This window comes from Dromaius novaehollandiae, chromosome 1 (genome assembly GCF_036370855.1).
Source record: "Dromaius novaehollandiae isolate bDroNov1 chromosome 1, bDroNov1.hap1, whole genome shotgun sequence".
NCBI classification, from domain to species: Eukaryota; Metazoa; Chordata; class Aves; order Casuariiformes; family Dromaiidae; genus Dromaius; species Dromaius novaehollandiae.
Window position 1 is genome coordinate 92,865,990 of NC_088098.1, and position 12,026 is coordinate 92,878,015.

Consider the following 12,026-nt stretch of genomic DNA (forward strand, 5'->3'; position numbering starts at 1 on the left):
TTTTTCATTGACCTCAAACAAAAAAGGAAGCACTCAGAAAGGTCAGATTAACAGAATCATAAAAGAACAGCACAAGCATGTAGGATTACACTCAGAAACAGTGCCACAAACAAAAAAAGGGGGGGGGGGAAGTGGAAAAGGTGTTAAGAATGGTAAGATTTTATAAATACCTTCGTGGTAAGAAAACTAAGCAAAGTCTTGGCCTTTTATTTGATGGGAAGAAAACTGACAGATGATTCCAGTACAGCTGAAGCATTTTAATACCTTTTCTTGCACCACTTTTCCCCAAACTAGTCCACTGCACTCAGCTCCTGTCTGAAGGAGCCAACAATGCAAGTCCTCTTTGGGACTCTCAGAAAGAGAATCCTTGTGGTGCTTATGGCAACAGTACTTTTTGTAAGGTGGTTTTGGACCAGGTTGCAAAACCAACAGGTATAAATGATTGCTTCACTGTAAAAATAGCAATCACTTTTCTGTGATGGGGGACTTTCTCAGCCCAAGTCCTGAAGACAGAGAAAGGTCAGTAGAGCCCAGTACTGAAGCGAGAAGTTTCTGGGCAGTGTAGAGGCTAGAATGCTCTTGGGAAAATTACTTCACCACACTTCCCTGGCTGAACAGCAGAGATAATGCTTCCTGATGCATGTGGTAGTGTAAGTCTTAAAGAGTACGCAAGCAGTACTGTTTACACTACAAAGTGAAGGCAAGCCGAGAAAACCCACTTCTGTGCATGGAAAACTCCCCTCAGACGTGAAGGCTGGGGAAAAAAAACACGCAAGAGAAAATATCATATACAACGGATGAGTTCAACCTCTCAGTTCCTGCGTGTCACTCGCCTCGTCTTGAGGAAGGAAACAATTATGTGTCCCTTCCTCCCACACCCGGGCCGGGAACTGGCCGGCCGGCGCCGCGGCGTGAGGATGGCGAGCAGCACCCTGCCTGCCCGCTCGCCCCCACCCCGCCTCGCCGGGCAGCCGTTATCGGCGGGCGGGCGCTCCCCCTCCGGCCCCCGGGTGCCCGCACCGGGCAGCTGCTCCCGAGGCGCGGCCCGCTCTCCGTGCTCCCTTCTCAGGCAGCCCCCACGCCCACGAGAGCGGTTACGCTCCTCCCCGCCCCTCCATCGCGGGGGTGCCTCCCCCCCCGCCGCGACCGCTGGCCCCGCGCGCTGGCGACCCCCAGCCTGGCACAGGCACCGATCTACCGCCGGTACCAGGCGGGGGTGGAGGGCACGCCTTGATTGGCCGGCAGCGAGCCAAGCGCGGTCCGTCTGCTGGGCTCCTGTTGGCCGAGGCATCTGACAGCTCCGCCCCTCCTTCTTTCCCATTGGTCGTCTGGACCAGCCAGGCCCCGCCTTCCCCCCACCTCCTCCGGGGTCATTTAAGTTTATGAAGAAAATAAATAAATAAAGCGGGAAATAGAAATGCGTAGAGGAGGGGGGGGAGGGCGCGCAACCTAACCTGCTGCCTGAGGGCGGAGCCAGTTCGAGCAGCCAATCAATACCCAGTTACCGGAGAGAGTGACAACTAGAGAAAACCAATCAGAGCTCTAGTATAGAGAAGGTAGCCGTTATAGTTCTAATACCAGCCAATTAGAGGCAACACGTGTTTGACCAGCACTTGTCTGACCCAATAGGAAGGCCGCATAGCGGACCTGAGAGCGCTGCTTCGCCTATAGAAAATAAGTAAAGAGTAGCGAAGGGGGGGGGGTGCCACAGGCAGCGGAGGGGGTGGGGAGCGGTCCTTGTGGGCGTGTCCCAGCCGGGAGTGGCGGGGTTCTGAGCCAATGGGGCAGGGGCGGCGGGACGGGGGGGGGGGCCGGCGAGGCGGTGGCTGCTGCCTGTGAAAGTGTCGAGCTGGTGTGCTGGGGGAGAGAGAAGATGAGAGAGGTACCGCGTTTCCGGGGTCAGCGAGGGGTTAGGGGGCGGTGCCGCCGGTGGGCACCGCCTACGAAGGGGTGGGCCGGCTGGTCCGTGCCGGGAGCCGGCGGCGGGGCGGGGGGGGTCGAAGGGGGAGGAGCGGGCCAGGCTTTTTGGGGTGCCCGGGGGTGCGGGCGCGGCGGGGGCTGGGCGCAGCGGCTGGCCCGGCGCGCGCGGTAAGGCGTTGGGTTCCAACAGTCCAAACGCTGTCCTGAGGCGCTGGGAGCGCGCGCGGGCTGCCCCGCACCGGCTGCCGGGTCCCGCCGGGCCGGCAGCGGCCCCTCCTCTCCCCGCGGACTCCGCCGGGTCTCCCTGGGGCGGGCGGCGCGGGAGAGCCCTCGCCACCGGCTCCCTTCCCGCCCCCTCCGGGCTTCGCGGAGCACTTTTTCCTCCCGAAAAAGTTTCCGAGGCGGAGGGGCCGCCCTACTGCTACCCGACGGCGCGAACCGCGGAGCCGCGGCGGCGCTCCCTTGAGGGTGCGTGCGCTCCGCGGGAGAGTTGGCACCTCCACCCCTACGGCCAGGGCCGCTTGGAAAAGTTGCCAGTGCCTTTCGTGACTGGCGCGACGGCAAGGCGGAGGCCGGGACCGGGGAGGGGGCAGCCCCGAGACGGGGGGACCGGACGGGGGGCGGCGTGTGTGGTGAGCGGCGATGCCGCCTGGCCGCGGGCGGAAGGTGCTTGTCGCGTCCCGCCCCTCGGTACCGCGCGGGCCGGCGGTGGCAGGTGGTTCGGCTGCGAGGCAGGCTTGGGCTGGGGAGCAGCTGATCATCCGCCGGCACCCGTCAGCTCCGTTGCTGTTTTATTCCTTCCCTTCGGAGTCACGGAGAAAATTTGCCCGTTCCTCCTCAGTTAGGGTGGCAGCGCATTTCCACCTGAGTGAGCCGTCGGGATACTTGATATTGCAGCTCCGAAAGTGGCTTTAGAAACAGTCGGTCGCTTGTATTTCCAGTGCCAGATATCTGTTTGTGCCAAGATGGCAGGGTTTCATACCCAGGTTTCTTTAGCCCTGTCAATAGGGAGTGTACTCCCGTTTGTAAATGAGGACACAGAGATAAAAGGAATTTAGTAGTCGTTGCAGAGAGAGAACTGTAAAACATCTTACTGCCAGTCATGTTATCTAGCCTCTGCTTCCCTTTGTAGCTGAGTAAGTCTTTATTTCTCAGTTTAAGCCCCTCTTGTCAGTTATGTAGTCCTCTTTGTTGAACAGCAAGCAAGACATTGTAAGAAAGTAAGAGTCACAATCTAGTAAAATGAAGCAATGTACAAAACATGAAGCTAGGTTCTCAGATCAAAGCAATTATTATAGGAAGAAAAAGTATCTTTATATAAAATATGATTGTTTACAGTCCTGAAATCTGTATGTTTTCTTGGGTCTCTCTGAATAGCTGGGATGTACTCTTATGTAGAAATTGTGCCTTTGAAATTAAGAGGATAATGTTGTAGAAGTGCAATCTCATTTAGTATCTGTGAATCTTAAGGTGCTTTGCAAGAAAGAGTAACTTAAGACAAAAATAAGTCTGTATGGTCGGGAAGTAGTGGTTATCCATCTCTTACAGAAAGATTAAAAATGTGGAAGCAAGAGCTTGTTAGCAGCTCAGCTGTCTTCAGTAGATGCTAGCAATACATAGCATTAGAGTTGATCGGAAAGATCCTTCACAGCTCACCCGGGTGGAAAATGCAGTTTTCTGCAGGGAAGTTCCAGTTTTACTGGAAAAAAAGCTTAGATTTTTCTGACCAGAAAATTAAAGTGATGGTTTATGGCTACCTGTTTTGAGGACTTCTGTCAATTCTACTTTCTGATCACAGGGAGAAAGTGCAGTTAACAAAATCTTCCCCTGAGAGAGATGCCATTTTCTTTTAAGAATTGCTCAGAATTTTTGTCCTGCGAAGGGTGTGAGGGCTATACTTTTTATTCTGAAATGCACCCGCACATTTTTTTTTCATAGGATGAAAATTCCAGTATTTGGCCAGCCCTATTTAAAACTTCTAAAAACTTGGGGCTGGATCTTTGGCTTGTACAAACTGGCTAGCTCCATTGTGTTTAGTCCACAGACCATTTGGCCCTGGCTAATAAATGGTTCACCCAAGGTCATGCAGTAAGTTGATTTTAGAGCTGGGAACCGAATCCATGGCTGTTATTATTCTGTCCTGTCTTCTACTTATCTTGAATATATCTACCTATCTCTGTATAAATATATTCAAGATATATCTTACGTATCTTGAAGTTTACTGCAGAACATTATATTTTTCTTAGACGAGCTGGATTAATAAAAGCCAGAATCCATGAAACTCTCTGATTGCAACTTTTCTTAAAAATCATGTTCCAAAAAATCTATTCAATTGTGGTCTTACTAGAAAAGAGAGTAAATATGTTGTAATTAGTGCATAGGTGACACTGACTAGTGAGTGAGCGAAAGGCCTGAAAAACTGCTTTTGTTATTTAAACCTTTCTTTCAAAGTACAAAAGCATTTGATTGGCACTTCACTGATTTAATAGTCCATTTGTAATGCAGGAAGAACATTACAGAAGATTTTAGCATTATTTTAAATCTAATCATTTAATCTGTAGGTGTAAAAAAAAAATCCTCATTTTTTGGAGAAGAAAACTTTCTGATAGCATGTAGAATCTGTGATGAGTCTGTTGTTGAAGATGTAGATGTCTTGTATCTTTAAAAAATGATTTATATTCTGAAAATAAATTTGAGCTGTTGTTTGTGTTAGCACAAAATAAAAATCTTTGTAGCCAAGGATTTTGTGGTTGCTTTTACTATACTGTAGTACTGGGAACAGAATCCAAAGCCTCCTGCTTTAAAATCAGGGTCCCAACATTCAGACAACACCCCCTCACCCTCCAATTTTTAAGAGTTAAATAGCCTGTTGATGCAATGCTTAGCAGTTCAGATCCCATGCAGTAGAGATGAATATTGTACACGATACCAGCTAGCTCATTCAGTATTCGGATCGTAGAGTATGCCTTTCACCTGCACTTGCATAAAGCTGCTTTGTAAAGGTTGATATTACTTCCTTTACACATGGAGAAGGAATAAAGGCAACAATTTGAAACAGGACCTCCCACCCCTGCCACATTACTGTGAAAAATGGGAAAAGATTTCTTTAAAGTTCATGAAGGCTCCTCAGTGCCTTCCATTTTTTGGGGGGGGGAGGGCGGGGGGGGGGCTTCGTTGCTAAAATGTTATATGCTGGAAAGAACCTGAACTAAACAGTACTGAAATGACTTCTCAATGTCAAAGAGCAGTCAGTGACAGTTTGAACAGACCCTCTGCCTCCCAGGCCACAGCTGCACCTTTGGCTTTATCATCCCATCCCTCCTACGCACATGCATGCCTGTTATTGTTTTGGAAATACAGCAGAGACTTGATAATTCAAACTGATGACTCGGAGAGCCACTTGTGGAATTAATTTATTGGGTAAATTAGTGAGTACATACACAGGCAGATTTGAAAAGAAAATCAAAGATGCTGTGTCATACTGTGTGCCGTGTTCAGTTATTTCAAACAATGTGGTTTAATTGTCACTGTATTAATTTAACATTCTGGAAAATACTTTGAATATTTTAGAAGTAAAGCCTTAAAAAACCTCAGCGTGGTGTTATCCTTGTTATTTAAAACTTTGAGGGGAATTGTGGTTTCAGTTTTTCAATGAGGAGTTATAATTTGGGATTAGAAATTGATCCATAGCACCTATTTGATGGTAGGAGCTTACAGCATGCCTCAGAGGTTAAACCATAGCCCTAGCATGCTGGTCTTTGCTGTAGACTTACTTGACTTCAGCAGGACTGCTTGACTAGGGCAAGTAGGATTTGATCCTTGCTGTGTAACTTTGGTGAAATTCCAGGTGGACCTCAAGACTTGCAATTTCCATCTCATTATTAGAAAAATGTTCTTTTTGTTTGTTTATTTTTCATAGGACCTCAGTATTGTTTAATATAGTTTGCCATGTGTGGCTGTAAATCTCTTTAAGTGAGGTGAGATTTCAGATTTGCAAACTGTTCCTAAATGATCACATGTTCATGATGAAGGAAAAGGCTGTCCTCTAGCCAAGTGTGGACGGAACTTACAATGTTTAGCTCATTAAGATTCCAGAGTGACTGCAAATATTAATATAGAAGATGCTATGGGGAAAATAATTATTTTTAATTTGTTCAGAGTGCCAAATTAAGTAAGCAAAATTCAGCTGTAACTGTATACATAGTAGCTTGAGTAATTTTACCAGTTTAAGTTCTGAGGAGGCTAGCTGTTGTGGAAAGAGGGCAGAAATCACTTCTCTCTCACTCTCTCTCTCTCTCTCTCTCTCTCATATATATATATATTTTAAAGAAATCCTATAGTGTCTGAAATTGGCAGTTTTTAGTAAACTTTGTTTACCCTTCCATAGCCATGCTGACCCTTGATCTTGGGTATCAGAGCAACACAAACAAAACAAAATTCAGTTCCTTAATTTTCATGAGCAGTATATAATGAGATGAATCATGGGGTGTTTCTGAAACAAAAGAAAATAGTGGCCACCAAGGTTTTCACAACCAGAGGTGATTTTTTGGAGCCTCTGTAGTGCTTTGTCGAGTCCTGCATTTTTGTGGTCTGAGCAGAGTGAGCAGAATAAAAAAGAGAATTCAGGATGTACATTATTTTGCTTTTACCAATATTAGTAAATCTCAGATTCTACTCTGCTTTTTCCCAGCTATTCATGAAAGTTGCCTCAAGAAATACCAAAATACAGTCCTTTGCAATCAAAATTTCTTGTAAAAACAGGGAAACTGCCAACTCTATTTCTTTTATGTAAAGAAAAACTCATTCTTTCAGTTTTCTTTATTTTTATCATCAAATAAGGAGGTCCACCCCATTTATTGCTTCTTAGATTTTTCATTAAAGTGTACTGAAGACTGAGTACTTGTTTATTCTTTTTGGTTCCTGGCTGACTTGGGACTCCGTAAGGTCTCTGCTCTGCCACAAACACTGTATTTTGCTTTGGGAAAATTACTGAGTCTTTGTTTCCCATCTGTATAACGGGGATAATATCATGTGCTCTCATCACAAATATTTTGCAAAGATATGTATGTGGAGAGTTCTTAAGTGCTGTTGTTATGGTTATATACAATGGCTCAGGTAATAATTTCAAATAGCAGGAGCCAGTTATTCTATTGTTTCTTTGGTGTGACAGTAAATAGCAATGTTAGTAACTTCATCAACTTTGGTATAGTTTTTCTGGGTTTGCATCAGAAAACAGAATGTGGCTTAGACATGAATTTCCTCTTTGAAATAACTGAAGTGACATCAGTGGAATTATACAGGAATGATTTTGGCATTGATATTGCTGCAAGACAGTGCTGTGCAAGTGCTTTGGCCTCATACAAAGTGAGCTGTATTAGTAGTACAGTAGTTCAAAGTTTTCGAATTTAGTATCCCCTTTACTGTTTTAAGTTTGCAGCTAGGAAGTGAGTGTTCCTTGAAGAATTTACAGGATTTGAAAATATGCAGGTCTCACACCTAATACTAATTATACAAATTACTTAATCCCCCATACGATCTTTCACTCATCCATTAGACTATAGCTTAAAAACTTCAAACACTTGAAGTATGTGTGGCAAACCCCAGTCAGAACTGTAGGGGAAAAAATCCAGAAATCTAGACCGCTTTTCTTATACATAGCACTTTATATTTACAGACACTGTAAATACTGACCTTCATAGAACCTTTGTGTGGTATTTACCCACAAAAAGAAGGCAGAAAATACCCACTGTTTCAAAAATTGGTGGTAACTTCAACTGTTTTGTATTTTTGCAGGCACCTATTGAGACCCTTGATTTCCACCCCCACTGATTCTGTACATTTACCTCTCCCACTGATACCAGTTAAAGTTGTGATTAGTAAGCATCCTTGAAAATTGTTCAAACTACCTCAAGTTAGATCCAGAGCACCCCCAAAACTAATGTACAAGTTATGGCTTTTAATCATCGTGAAACACTGGTGAAGTTCTTTGAAATAGATTGGGATCACCTAGAGTCTGGCATTTAGGCTCCAGAAGAGTTGTCCTTAAGTATTTTTAAGGGTAATAAACTGAAATGAGGGACTGAAATAGCAGGTGCCGCTATTCTTCTGTAGCAAAAGTAATAGCTGTTTTGTTAAGCAATTTCCTGTTCTACATCTGTTTAAAAAAATCTCTGGTATTATTTTTTTAATTGGAATTTAAAGGTTGGGTCTAGTTTCTCTCCAAAACATGCCTAGGCCCTCTCCCCTGTTGTACCGTATGCATAACATCCACTGAACTCAATGCAAGGTTTTTGCATCATGTGGCTGGAAAGAAGAGCCGCTATTTATAGCATTCAAACATTGGCAAGTGCGAGACTGGTGAGAAACTTTAGTCTTGCACATAAAACTGGTTGTTTAGAAGAGTCTTATACGGAGCGGTAGCCCCTCTTAACTGGGCCATTAGAATCAACAGCAGTGCTCAGGTGCTGTCTTCCTGTTCAGATCCATTAGCTTGCGTTTCCGGTGTGTGTGTGTGTGTGTGTGTGTGTGTGTGTGTGTGTGTGTGTGTGTGTAAAAGTAAGGAAGAAGGCCCTGATGGTGCTGATTGCTGGAATATACTTAGCTATGGCAGCTTTAGCTATTATTTATAGAAGTGCTAATTATATCAATAGCAATAGTAATATTAATACTGTTAAGTGTCAGAATCCATGCTTGACAGCATGAACTAAATGCAGCCACTGTGAAATAAAGCAGCCAGCTTGTCTGCCTTGTCAAACCACCAATATGCATTTCGGGAAGAGTACACACCCAGCTTAATTGCTTAGGGTCTCACCATCTTTGCTAGTCTTGTTATCCCTCTATCATTTCTAGATGAAAACTCACAAAACTGGCTGTTGCCCTGAAATGCAGACTGTATCTAAAGTCATAAAATCTGGAAAATCAGAACTGACTAAAAGTGCAAGTGGATTCCGGTTTAAGGCTGTCATCCTACCAGTGCTGGAGACTGAAAAGAGTCCCAAAGTTCTGATTCTGACCCAAACTCTTTTTTTGAATCTGTACTCTACCACTTCTTGCTTACAAAATAGTTGGTGAAAACTCACAAAGATTTCAATACCCACAGTTACGTGCAGAGTACGTTATAACCAGCCTTAATTGGCATCTTTTAAAGGGCACAAATCACATTACCAAAAAATAAACAAAACTAAAAGAAAACAAGAGCATATTGAGGCTCATTTTCTGGCTGCTTTTTTAACATTTTAAATGTGCTTGATTTCCTGTCATAGCTCTTGTTACTTCTGCCTACCTCTTGTGACAGTATTTTAGACTGACTTCCCACAGGAGCTTACAAATCAAGCAGGTTAATGTCTTCATTAAAACTGAATAACAGTTTACTTTGGGAAAAAAAACATTAAATATTTCAGGATATTGAACACCAAACTACTGTTAAGCTTTAACTAATGCATTTACTTTGCTGACACTTGCTCTCCAATGGGACATGTAGCTCAAGTTAATGTCACTGGAAGTGATGTTTAAGGCTTCATGAGAATGGGTTTCCAACCCCTTCTAGATGATTTTACTCTATTTCTATTGCTCTGTACTTGAGAAAAAGTTTTAAATAAGTGATTTCAACAACTTGCAGTCCTCACTTTGGAAATGTACTGGGTATAAATGTCTCCTTTACAGTCTTAAATAACCCTTTCTGTGTCCTAGATATATATGGTGCACTGAGTAAAGAAAGTGACGGTCTGTTGGCCTCTGGACATATAAAGAATGTCCTTACTATATCTTGCCTTTGAAAGGAAAATATAAAGATTGTCCCAAAGTTGGGGTTTTGTCACGTGTGATTGTAAACCTATCTTAAGATGCTGCTAATTTAGTTGAAGCAGATCGGTAGAATAGGAATGGAGGCACATGGCCAACAAACCGAGGCTTCTTAGCTGACAAAGAGTGATATTCTGCAGAGGCTGCTCTTACTGCTCGTCTTTATCCATGTGTCTTTCTTGCTCTGTTTAGAGCCCATTTGCGATGAAGCCATGTAGGACACAGGGGCATCCCATCAGCAAGAGGAATGGGATTTGTTTGGGTTTCTTTTGTTCATAATGTACTGCAAATTCTGTTGGTGTAATTATTTGCTTTATCAGCGCTCTTTTTTTTTTGTTAGAGTTTTTTTGTTGTGAGTTCTTCTGTTGGTGTGTGGTGGTTTTGTGTGTGTTTTTTTTGTTGGTTTTTTTTTTTTTTTTGGACCGCTTGGATTTGGCAATCTTACAGTTTAGTTATCTATTATCAAAGCCATGTCAGACTGTGGTGCGTCATTCTTTCTGGATCCAACTGCAGCAGCATCCCTGTACATGATGCAAGCAAACAGCATTCCTCCGCTAGCGAATTTGAACCAATCCATTTGAAGTTTGTTAATTTATCCAAAATCAAAATGGGTTCCAGTTCTATGCAGAAATAATGCTAATATTTTGTTAATATATCCATCATTGGCCTATAACAATGCTGGAACCTTTTTGACATCTTGTTAAGCTCTATGAACAGGTGATCTGTGAGTAAGTCTGCCTGAGGAGTTGAGAACTTTCTTGAATTATTTATAGCTACTGTTGGAATTCTGTCTTGTATTGCATACTGGGCTGATTGCACAGACAATACAAACTGGATGATGGAAAGAGAAACAGAGCATGTGCCTAATACCTAAAGATACAAATTAGCCTTATGTATATACTGTATCAAAATAATTTCTATGTAATGCTTCTGGCTTTAGTGGAGTTGAGGGAAAAAAAATGCCCTGCAAAACTGAGGATGTTGGTTATAACTACAAAGAGATTGTTGACAAAGGTGAATTGCTCATGGAATTACTTATACAATAGGCCGAAAGAGGAAAGTCTAGTTTAACTAGCAGTGAGTAACTGAAAGATGCCGTCGCTCAGTGGTGATATTGTAGAACATACTGAGCCCTATATTCTTCATCACAGTTGGCAATAATAACTCTTGTTAGGGTAGTGGGTAATTAATGAGTGGGTGTGGAATATGAATTGTTTTTTATTTTTACTTGTAGTCACGTTGGATTTAAGTTCAGTAGAGTAGAAAAAAATAATTCTCTTTTTTAATAATTCTGTGGGGCCCTCCACTTTCTGAATAAACAAATACAGATGATTTCCTTGAATGTATTTGTCATGCACATGTATTCACTATATTCTCATTTTTGCCCTTTAAATGGTTGCACATGTTACAGTTTGGAGAATTCTACATTTGCAGTTTGAAAATCAAATTGTGCTGCCTAATCTTGGCTGGCCAGATCAGTAACATGGAACAGTTTCTGTTGCCACAGTGGCTGGCTACGTGTACTCTTGTGGTGCAAATACAGGCTCGAATTCACAGTTTGTTTTCTGGTAGGCCTCGTGCACATTTGTTGAGCCTTCACTTTCCATGAACGTTTGTTGCAGTAAAAGGTAATGTCTCGGTCAAAGAATGCAGGTTGGAATGGTCCGGATTGGGCTACCCAGAAGTCACTTGGAAATCAGGGATTGAGATGAAGGGGGTTAGCAATCACACTTTTCAATGTATGGGTCATGTTCTGGGTACCACGAGAGGGACATTTCCCCTGGTGTGCTTGTCCTGGGCCTGTTCTGTGGATGTCATTATCTTGGGCTGCTAATCTAGCAGTTTTTACCAGCGCAGTACTGTGCCTGGAAGGCACTGTAACCTGGGCTTTGAGAAAACAATTTAAATCAATACTAATCTGGAAATCTGGATATCATTAACATTATTTGTATGTATATATTCTAATAGAAACTAGGAGTCCCAGATGAGATCAGTGCCCCATCCGCTGGTGCTGTATGTACATACTAAGAATCACTGTCTCAGGAAGCTTACAGTTAAATAGGCAAGCCAAGCGTAAGGTGAGGGAAACAAAATATTATTCTTCTCACTATAGTGACTGCAAACTAAGACAAAGAAAGATTTCGTGACTTGATCAGGATAATCCAGGGAAAGGAAAGAGAGGTTTTCAGAGGCAACTAACTCCCACTAAAGAAAACATGGGAGTGATGTGCCAACCTGCCATTTGTGCCTTTGAAAATTTCCCCAGGGAGTCTATTGTAGAGCCAAGCATTGAACTCTGATCTTCA

The 12,026-nt window shown here is 43.4% G+C and overlaps 1 protein-coding gene across 3 annotated transcripts in view; it reads left to right on the forward strand.

Annotated features, from left to right (window-relative positions):
• Positions 1 to 1,803: 1,803 nt before the first annotated feature.
• Positions 1,804 to 12,026, forward strand: part of ZBTB20 (zinc finger and BTB domain containing 20) — a 518,459-nt gene continuing 508,236 nt past the window's right edge. For all 3 annotated transcript variants that reach the window (XM_064520252.1, XM_064520247.1, XM_064520270.1), the window contains exon 1: positions 1,804 to 1,882. The gene's annotated coding sequence lies outside the window, so the exon portion shown is untranslated. The remainder of the gene's footprint in view (positions 1,883 to 12,026) is intronic.